Genomic DNA, 10,468 nt, shown 5'->3' on the forward strand with positions numbered 1-10,468 from the left:
GTCTCCTTACACTGGTAGTGAAGCAAAGCGCTAGTCGAGTTGTCGACTGCTGGCTTTGCCACATTGACGAAGTGTTCATTGAAATACTCGGCTAGAGGGATTCCGGATAATTTTTTACCATCTATTGTCAATTCAGAAGTGTTTTCTCGTGTTGTTTGTCTATTTAGGGCTTCGTTGAATATTTTCCAAACTTTGTCCGGACGCTCTTTTCTTGCAGTACTGAAAAGGTGGTTGTAGTAGTATTTCTTTGCTCTTCGCAATTCCGCGTTTAGTTTGTTCCGATACTTCTTAAATATTTCAAGTTTAGCTAGGTCTTTTGTCCTGAGGAAGGCTTGAAAAAGAAGGTTTTTTTCAGTTATCATTTTTATGTGTTCTGGTCCTAGCCAAGGTTTCCTTATTTTTTTCTTAAGTTTAACATTCTGATATGGAAACGACAACTCATACACCTGACGGAATATTGACAAAAAGTCAGCGTAGGCGTCACTGCTGGAGACCTTGTAAAAAATGGATGACCAGTCCGCATGGATTATTCGTCTGCGAAATGTTTCAAGGTTCTCACTTGACAAGCATCTGTACTTTAGCTTGTTTGAGCACTGTTTTTGTCGGACTAAATTGGTGGAATAACTTATATAATGCCGCCAGGTGTCCCCGGGCGGCGCCGAAAGGACGAAGAAGTGAGGAACTCGCGTGCTCTCGGAGCTGGGACTCTGCTTCTCTGTTGGCGGCTTGCGCCTAGCCTGTGTGATTAAGGACCCATCCGTGACATTTCTGGTGGAGGTGCTGGGTACATCGCCCTGGAATATGTCGCACACCCCTCCTAACACCGAGGACCCCAGACCTCTCCCTATCGACACGCCAGTGCATCGGGTCAGTCGCGGCAATCTAGGACTGCCCCCTGAGCATAGGCTGTTGGAGACTTCCTCGGCACCTGGCCGGCTGCCTCCTGAGCTCAGGCCATTTGACACTACCTCGGCGCCTGCCCCTCAACCAGTCATGCAAGGCGCCGCGTACTACACCCTCCAAAACCCACGGCTACCAAAATCCTTTCACGGGACTCAGTTGGAGGACGTGGAAGATTGGCTCCTCCAGTTTGAACGGGTCTCCGCATTTAACCAGTGGGATGACGCCGCCAAACTGAGGAACGTTTTCTTCAGCTTGGAGGACGGTGCTCGGACGTGGTACGAAAACCGTGAGGACGCTCTTTTGTCATGGCATGAGTTTCGACGTCAATTGCTCGCCACGTATGTCAGCGCTGATCGTCGGGAGCGAGCTGAACGCGCCCTACAGTCCCGCATGCAGATGCCCAATGAAACGGTTACCATGTACGTCGAAGACATGACGCGTCTCTTCCGGCGGGCTGACCCAGCCATGTCGGAAGCCAAAAAGCTGCGCCACCTAATGCGTGGTGTGAAAGAACAGCTTTTCGCCGGCCTCGTGCGCAGCCCCCCAAGCACTGTTGCCGAGTTTCTAGCAGAGGCTGTCACGATGGAGCAGGTTCTCCGGCAGCGTTCCACCGCGTACGACCGGCCAGTCCTTGCTGCTTCTATAACGGAGCCTCTCCCGGCGTTCAACACCAATACCGACTTCCTCCGTGACATGATCCGCACTGTCGTCCGTGAGGAGCTGCAGAAGATCTGTGGTACGTCGCAGACCACGGCCAGCTCCTTTATGGGCGTTATCCGCGACGAGGTTCAGCAGGCTGTCAGGCCACAGTTACTACGCGGCGAACCACAGCCAGTACAGCCAGATTACTACCGCCCGACGTACGCTGAAGCTCTGCGAAGCCCTGCCCCGACTCCAGCGGCATTTACACAGCCTATCCAGACGGACTACTGCCGCCCGACGTATGCTGACGCTTTACGACGCCCTCCCCCAAATGCAACGGCGTTTGTTCAAGCCCATCACGACGTCCCGCTACCCTCCGTGCAGCCAGTGCAGCACATCCCGAGTGACCGACGATCCCTGCGCAGAGCGGACGTCTGGCGTGGCCCAGACCGACGACGTTTGTGTTTCCATTGTGGGGAGCCCGGTCACCTGTTCCGGCGGTGCCCATATCGTGAACTTGGCCTGCAGGGTTTTTCCCCCGATGCGCCAAGACCCCGATTTGGTCAACGGCCCCCTGCGATTGAAGAGTACGTAACGCAGCAACCCCTGTGGTCCACGGCGCGCCGTCAGTCCCGATCGCCGTCCCCTCGCCGGTCATCATTTTCACAGAATCCGCAGAACTTTTCGCGAGCGACAGCGGACCGCTCGCCCAGTCCTCGCCGGGAAAACTGAAGACAGCGACCTCCGGGGGCGTGGTCGCTGGATATCGATGCTGTAAGGACCCCCTGACGACGCCGACATTCGATGATAGAGCTTTGTCGACGTCGACGACAGCAGGTGACCTAAAGGAGCGATTCTCACTCGACATACCCGTGCTTCTCGACGGTCACAGCATTAGCGCGTTGGTGGACACAGGAGCAGAGTTTTCAATTATTAGTGGCAAATTGGCAGCGCTTCTGAAGAAAGTCACGACTCCCTGCTCTGGCATGCAGATCCGGACGGCGGGGGGCCATATCATTACTCCGCTTGGACAGTGCACGGCTAGGGTCCAGATCATCGATTCGACGTTCGTAGTGAGCTGCCTGGTGCTCCGCGACTGTTCTCGTGACCTGATTTTGGGCGTAGATTTTCTCCGTGAGAATGGTGCCGTTATCGACCTGCGGAACAGAACCGTTACGTTTTCTAGAGCGAAAGCCGACGACACCTCCGATGTTCGTCAACGCAGCTCCGCCCTTCGTATTTCCACTGAGAGTGTTTTGATCCCGCCGCGCGCCAGTGTTTTTGCAAGAGTTGAATGCGATGATAGGCTACGTGATGGACCTGCAGTCGCCGAGGGCAACCTTTCCTTGCTACTGACACACGGCATTTGCTCGGCCCGAAGCCTTGTCCACCTCCATAACGGTCGGTCGGAGCTCCTGATTACTAATTTTACCAACGAACCTCGTCGCCTTTTCCGAGCTACTGCCATAGCGTGGGCCGACCAATTGGCAGGTGTTACTGAGTGTTTTGCGTCCGAGGGCATGGTACAACCGGAGACGTCCCTGGATCGCATCGATATTAGCTCCGGGCTATCCGCGACTCAACAGCGCGACCTACGCGCCCTACTGCTTCAATACCAAACCTGCTTCGCATCCTCCTCGAAAGTACGGCAAACGGCGGTCACAAAGCATCGAATCATCACTTCCGATGATGCTCGCCCCATACGACAGCAGCCGTACCGCATTTCCCCGAAGGAACGCGACGCCATCCAAACGCAGGTGAAGGAGATGCTTACAGACGGCATAATTCAGCCTTCTAAGAGCCCGTGGTCGTCGCCTGTTGTTCTGGTAAAGAAGAAGGATGGGACTTTGCGCTTTTGCGTCGATTACCGTAAGCTGAACGCCATAACGAAAAAGGACGTCTACCCGCTGCCTCGCATCGACGACTCACTCGACAGACTTCGCCGCGCCAAGTATTTTTCATCGATCGACCTAAAGAGCGGATATTGGCAGATTGAGGTTGATGAACGTGACCGCGAAAAAACTGCCTTCATCACACCCGACGGCCTATATGAATTTAAGGTGTTGCCCTTCGGCCTTTGTTCAGCGCCTGCGACGTTTCAGCGCATGATGGACACTGTCCTGGCTGGCCTCAAATGGCAAACCTGTTTAGTTTATCTAGATGACGTGGTGGTGTTTTCAGAAACCTTCGACCAACACCTTGAACGACTGCGGACCGTGCTGGATGCCCTGCGGTTGGCCGACTTGACACTTAAACCCGAGAAGTGCCACTTTGGCTACAAAGAGCTCAAGTTTCTTGGCCATGTTGTGAGCGCCGACGGTGTAAAACCCGACCCCGAGAAAACTGCCGCCGTAGCCGAGTTTCCCCGTCCTACTACAAAGAAAGCGCTCAAGCGCTTCTTGGGTTTGTGCGCCTACTACCGCCGTTTTATCGCAGACTTCTCCAACATCGCTGAACCTTTGACCCGCTTAACGCGTGAAGATACACCGTTCGTCTGGACTGCCGCGCAAGAGGCTGCTTTCACAGAGCTGCGACAACGGCTGCACACTACCCCTGTGCTTGCTCACTTTGATGAGGAGGCTGCTACCGAGATACACACCGACGCTAGCAATATTGGGCTTGGTGCCGTCCTCGTTCAGCATCAAGAAGGCGTAGAACGTGTGATCGCGTATGCGAGTCGCACACTCTCGCGCACCGAAATCAACTATTCCACCTCAGAAAAGGAGTGCCTCGCCGTCATCTGGGCCACGATGAAATTTCGGCCCTATATCTACGGTCGCCCTTTCAAAGTCGTCACAGACCACCATTCCTTGTGCTGGCTGACCAATCTCCGGGACCCATCAGGCCGCCTGGCACGCTGGAGCCTTCGCCTTCAGGAATTTGATTATACAATTGTCTATAAGTCCGGACGTAAACACGAAGATGCCGACACGCTCTCGCGCGCACCCGTTGAGCAAGCTGATGACAGCGCAGAGGACGACCATCGTTTCCTAGGTGTGGTCAGCAGTTCGGACTTGGTGGCAAGGCAGCGTGCTGACGCTGACCTGCGGTCTGTCATGGATCACCTAGAGGGCCATGCTTCCAACGTACCTCGACCCTTTTCCCGCCACCTGTCCTCTTTTTGTATTCGCAATGGCGTACTCTACAAGAAAAACTCACGTAACGGTGACCGGACCTACCTCCTAGTCGTGCCATCAGACCTCCGCGACGACATCCTTTCAGCGTGTCATGATGAGCCCACATCTGGCCACTTGGGATTTGCACGCACGCTCGCCCGAGTGCGTCAGGCCTATTATTGGCCTAAACTTGCAGCGACCATCCATCGCTACGTCAGAGGTTGCCGTGAGTGCCAGCGTCGTAAGTCGCCACCGCTAAAGCCAGCAGGTTTGCTCCATCCAATTGAACCACCTCGCACACCTTTTGACCAAGTCGGCATTGATCTTCTGGGCCCATTTCCTGTATCAGCATCTGGCAATAAGTGGATTATAGTTGCGACTGATTATTTGACGCGCTATGCGGAAACCAAGGCGGTGCCGCGCAGTACATCCTCGGAAATCGCGCATTTCTTCATACACCACATCGTTTTACGACACGGCGCCCCGTCTTCCGTAATCACCGACAGAGGCACTGCGTTTACTGCACAGCTCTTGCACGAGGTGTTCCAGCTGAGTCACACGACCCACCGCAAGACTACTGCATACCACCCGCAGTCAAACGGGCTCACGGAGCGCCTCAACAAAACCTTAGCGGACATGCTCGCCATGTACGTCGATGTACAGCACAAGACCTGGGACGAGATCCTCCCATACGTGACGTTTGCCTATAACACGGCGCTTCAGGAAACGACTCGCTTTACGCCGTTTCGCCTCGTCTACGGGCGTGACGTACAGACAATGCTCGACGCCATGCTTCCGTGCGCCCCTGACGACCAGGAGCTCACGTCGGACGCTGAGGAGTTTACCCGGCACGCAGAGGAAGCCCGGCAACTGGCCCGTATGCACATCCGACGGCAGCAGGCCACGGATGCACAACGCTACAACCAACGACATCGACACGTAGAGTACCACCCCGACGACAAAGTGTGGGTATGGACCCCAGTACGTCGCCCAGGCCTGTCGGAGAAGCTCCTGAGCCGCTACTTTGGACCGTACACAGTGTTGCGCCGTATCACGGATGTGACGTATGAAGTCCTCCCCGATGGCACTCTGCCGAGTTCGCGCCGTCGACCTCAGCCTGAGGTCGTGCACGTACTGCGCATGAAGCCTTACTGTACACAGTAAGGGACGTAGCCTCTTCCGCGTGTTCTTTTTATTAGTGCCTGCAGCCGTTGAGTGGCATGTGACCGTTTGTTCACTTGCTTACTTCCTCCCGTTCACTCAATGAGCGCCCACGTTTTTGCTTTCTTTTTTGGGGAGGGGGAATAATGCCGCCAGGTGTCCCCGGGCGGCGCCGAAAGGACGAAGAAGTGAGGAACTCGCGTGCTCTCGGAGCTGGGACTCTGCTTCTCTGTTGGCGGCTTGCGCCTAGCCTGTGTGATTAAGGACCCATCCGTGACAATATATAGGACAATGGTCACTGATGTCAGTACTGATTGTACCAGCCGCTAGAACAGGTGTGTCTGTATTAATAACGAAAAGATCGAGAAGTGTCCGACTTGTCGACGTTACACGAGTTGGCGTCATTATGACGTTGTGGAACCCAGAAGCAAGAAACTTGTTTCCTAATTCACAAGAATGTTGACTATCAGTCAGCATGTCAATATTCATGTCACCGCCAAGTAGCAACCGATAATGGTGAACCGAGGCATATTCAAGTATTTCTTCTAGAAAATTTATGAACTCGTTGCGATTGCCAGATGGAGGGCGGTAGATGACAAGAAACATTTCAAGGCCGCATATCACACACAAGCTTTCGTAATCAGTTGTGGCACGTGTAAATTCCTTGAATACCTCTGTTGATATGCATCGTTTAACATGTAGTGCAACACCCCCTCCACGCATGCCTGTTCTGTTGAGGTTGTAATGGGTGTAGTCATCTAAGATCAGTACAGGGCTGCTATTTTGATACCAGGTTTCCGAGAACATGATGACGTCAAATTTGAAATGGAAGCTACTTAGGAACACAGTGACCTGATCTTCTTTACAAGCCAGAGACCGTGCATTAATATGAATAGCAGAGATGCTATTCTGTGTTTGACCGCAGTGAAGTGAAATGTCGCAGGGTAAGGCGTATTCTTTATACATGAACAGGTGAGTAAAGCCTTAGGGAAAAAAACAGATAAAAAAAACGCTCAGTCAATCTTACATAGGTCCCTATCAGAAGCAATCCGTATGGCATCGCTCCCCTCTTCTTTTCGCGCATAGACCTTGCCGTTCCGCACCCACACAAAACGCCATCCGCGTTCAGTCTTTTTTGTGCTAGCTAGGTGCAACAGGCGTTTCAGTGCAGGACACAGGTGTTCATTTACGAAGACCCGCATTTCATTTTGTGTTTCACTTTGGATTCCGAGCTGGCTATCCTTGATTACAGTTCGACGTGCCCTTTCAAGAAATGCATCTCTTTTTTGTTTGCCTTTGAACTGCACCAGTACATTGCTCTTGCCCTCTTCTCTAGTTGGTACACGGTGACACACTTCGATGTCGGCAGGACTTACAGGCTCGCCTATAATTTCCCCTATCGAAGTCACCATGTCAAGAACATTCTCATCCTGTTTCTCTTGGATGCCTCGGATTTCTACGTTGGTCCTACGAGAGTACTGCTCACACTGAACCATTCTGCTTTCAAGTCGTTTGAGTGCGCTGTCACTTTCCTGGCATTTAGCTTGTAAACTTTCATTTTCCTTCCTTAGAGCAACCGTTTCTGTCCGCGCCTCAGCCAGTTGCTTCTTCATGCTCTCAAACTCGTCGCTCATGAATTGCACGCTGTCTCTCAGCGTTTTAATCTCTACACGAAGCTCGCGCAGGTCGGAACGGTTGTCCCGGTCTGAGGACTGCGATGGGTTAGGCATTACCACTTGCTATGAGTTAGATGCACAAGCCGTACAAACAAAAAGCTCAATAAGCTCAATAGCACTGCAGAACACAGCACTGCATGGTGCTCGGCTGCTTACCCAAAAGACGCGGGTTCGATCCCAGCCATGGCAGTCCCATTTCGAAGGAGGCGAGAAGTTGAGAGGCCAGTATACTGTGTGATGTCACTGCATGCTAGAGAACCCCATGTGGTCGACAAAAGCATTTGTTGGGCGAGTTGGTGTTTTCGACGATCCATAACAACCGCGCAAACGACAGCACAGAGATGAAGAAGGGACACCACACAGCGCTGACTCACAACTAAAGTTTTATTGGATGCCAGCAGGTATAAATACCCCCCTGGCGGCCAGAAAAGAATGCAGTCCACACTTACATGCGTGACTGACATACCAGTAGTATACCAGTCACGTGCCACCAAGCAAATCACATGCGCGAGAATACAATATAATCAGTGAGCATGCACTTGTCAATATTCGCAATCAAGGTATCGTCTTTCTTTTTCTGACAACGCGACAGATGAAGCACTGATGCATTCTTGGGAGAGCCTACCTATTAAGTGAGCTTCTATGATCTCCCTTGCTAACGAGTCACGGTTCTTTCCTAACACTGCACTTTCCTGATAGTTTGGCGCACAGACGTAGGTATCATCGTCATCTTCATTGCCTTTGCAGTGCCTGCAATGTTTCGCCACGTGGCCAGAGACAGCGACACGGGAGACATTATACTCATGCTCTTTGAGTCTTTCGTTTATGTATCGCTTACCACAAGATAGTGGCAGCGAATATACCACCCCTTCCTGGCAAGGCACAAATTGTTTTGCGTGCTTTATCGGGCACTTGCGCGATTCTTTAATCTCTGAATTTACATTCTTAATCAGGCTGGACAGTCGTTTGGGCGCCGAAAAGACGACATCAACGCCTGCATTTTTCCGATTCTTTTTAGATTGTGCGACACTTTGTGAAGATATGGCAACACAACAATCTTCCTTTTCTTCGTCTCTATCGTACAATCACTTTTTCCCTTTGATTTTAACTTTTCCTGTAGTTTTCCTGCCACGGAAGCTAATAATTCAGACGGGTAGCCTGCCTTTGCCAGGCGGTCTACTTGGTTGCTGAAGCTATGCTCCAACCTGTGTTCACAGGATTTGTTCACTGTGTTGCTGAAAACGGTATGTATAATTGCTCTCTTCACCAGCTTGGAGTGAGCTGATGAAAACGGCAAGATGGGCTTAACAGCACGGGGTTCATAAGCCCAACAAACATGAGATGGAGTGAAATGAAGCGAAAGATCTAAAAACCTAATAAAATCATTCAATGGTACTTCGTGTGTTAAACCCAATGGTGTGAGGAATTCTGAGAACACCGAAAGGACGTCAGGGAATTGCTGCTCGAAACCAAGGTTGTCACAATCTAAAAACACAAAGTAGTCATCAACAAATCTAAAAATGCTACAAACTCTGGAACCTTGAAATCGCTCTTTCATCCTTCTGTCTCGTACTGCTAGGAACACGTCAGTAAGGAAAGGCGCTAGACATGAACCAATACAGATCCCCTCTTTCTGAATAAAAACTTCGCCATTCCATTCCGCAAAAGTTGAGCCAAGATAGAGTGACAACAATTCAAGGAACCCAGTAATGGAAATACCGCTCTCATTCTGAAATGCAACAGCACCATATTAATCAATCAGGTCGTTGACAGAAGACAAAATTTCTGCTTGAGGAATGGTGTAATAAAGATCCTTTACATCGACTGAAAATTCACAAAGCTTCTTATTGTAGTTACTTTCTAGGAACGCGATAACATCTTTCGAACTTTTTACTCTAAAATGGTCGTCAATTGATAAAAGATTCAGTTTTTTCTGCAGGAACTTAGCTACATGCTGCTGCCATGTTCCAATTTCGGAAACAATTACACGAAACGGCCACTCTAGTTTATGTGTTTTCGCAGTGAAACGTGTTTTCGCAGTGTTTTCACAGTGACAACCTTGGTTTCGAGCAGCAATTCCCTGACGTCATTTCGGTGTTCTCAGAATGCCTCGCACCATTGGTTTTAACACACGAAGTACCATTGAATGATTTTATTAGGTTTTTAGATCTTTCGCTTCATTTCACTCCATCTCATGTTTGTTGGGCTTATGAACCCCGTGCTGTTAAGCCCATCTTGCCGTTTTCATCAGCTCACTCCAAGCTGGTGAAGAGAGCAGTTATACATACCGTTTTCAGCAACACAGTGAACAAATCCTCTGAACACAGGTTGGAGCATAGCTTCAGCAACCAAGTAGACCGCCTGGCAAAGGCAGGCTACCCGTCTGAATTATTAGTTTCCGTGGCAGGAAAACTACAGGAAAAGTTAAAATCAATGGGAAAAAGTGATTGTACGAAAGAGACGAAGAAAAGGAAGATTGTTGTGTTGCCATATCTTCACAAAGTGTCGCACAATCTAAAAAGAATCGGAAAAACATGCAGGCGTTGATGTCGTCTTTTCGGCGCCCAAACGACTGTCCAGCCTGATTAAGAATGTAAATTCAGAGATTAAAGAATCGCGCAAGTGCCCGATAAAGCACGCAAAACAATTTGTGCCTTGCCAGGAAGGGGTGGTATATTCGCTGCCACTATCTTGTGGTAAGCGATACATAAACGAAAGACTCAAAGAGCATGAGTATAATGTCTCCCGTGTCGCTGTCTCTGGCCACGTGGCGAAACATTGCAGGCACTGCAAAGGCAATGAAGATGACGATGATACCTACGTCTGTGCGCCAAACTATCAGGAAAGTGCAGTGTTAGGAAAGAACCCTGACTCGTTAGCAAGGGAGATCATAGAAGCTCACTTCACATATTAATTACTGTATATCTGTTTGGGGATGTACATATTCATCTCACATCGCCCCCTTATATG

Source organism: Amblyomma mixtum, chromosome 10 (assembly GCF_055824585.1).
Source record: "Amblyomma mixtum isolate Tamu chromosome 10, ASM5582458v1, whole genome shotgun sequence".
In the NCBI taxonomy this organism is placed as follows: domain Eukaryota; kingdom Metazoa; phylum Arthropoda; class Arachnida; order Ixodida; family Ixodidae; genus Amblyomma; species Amblyomma mixtum.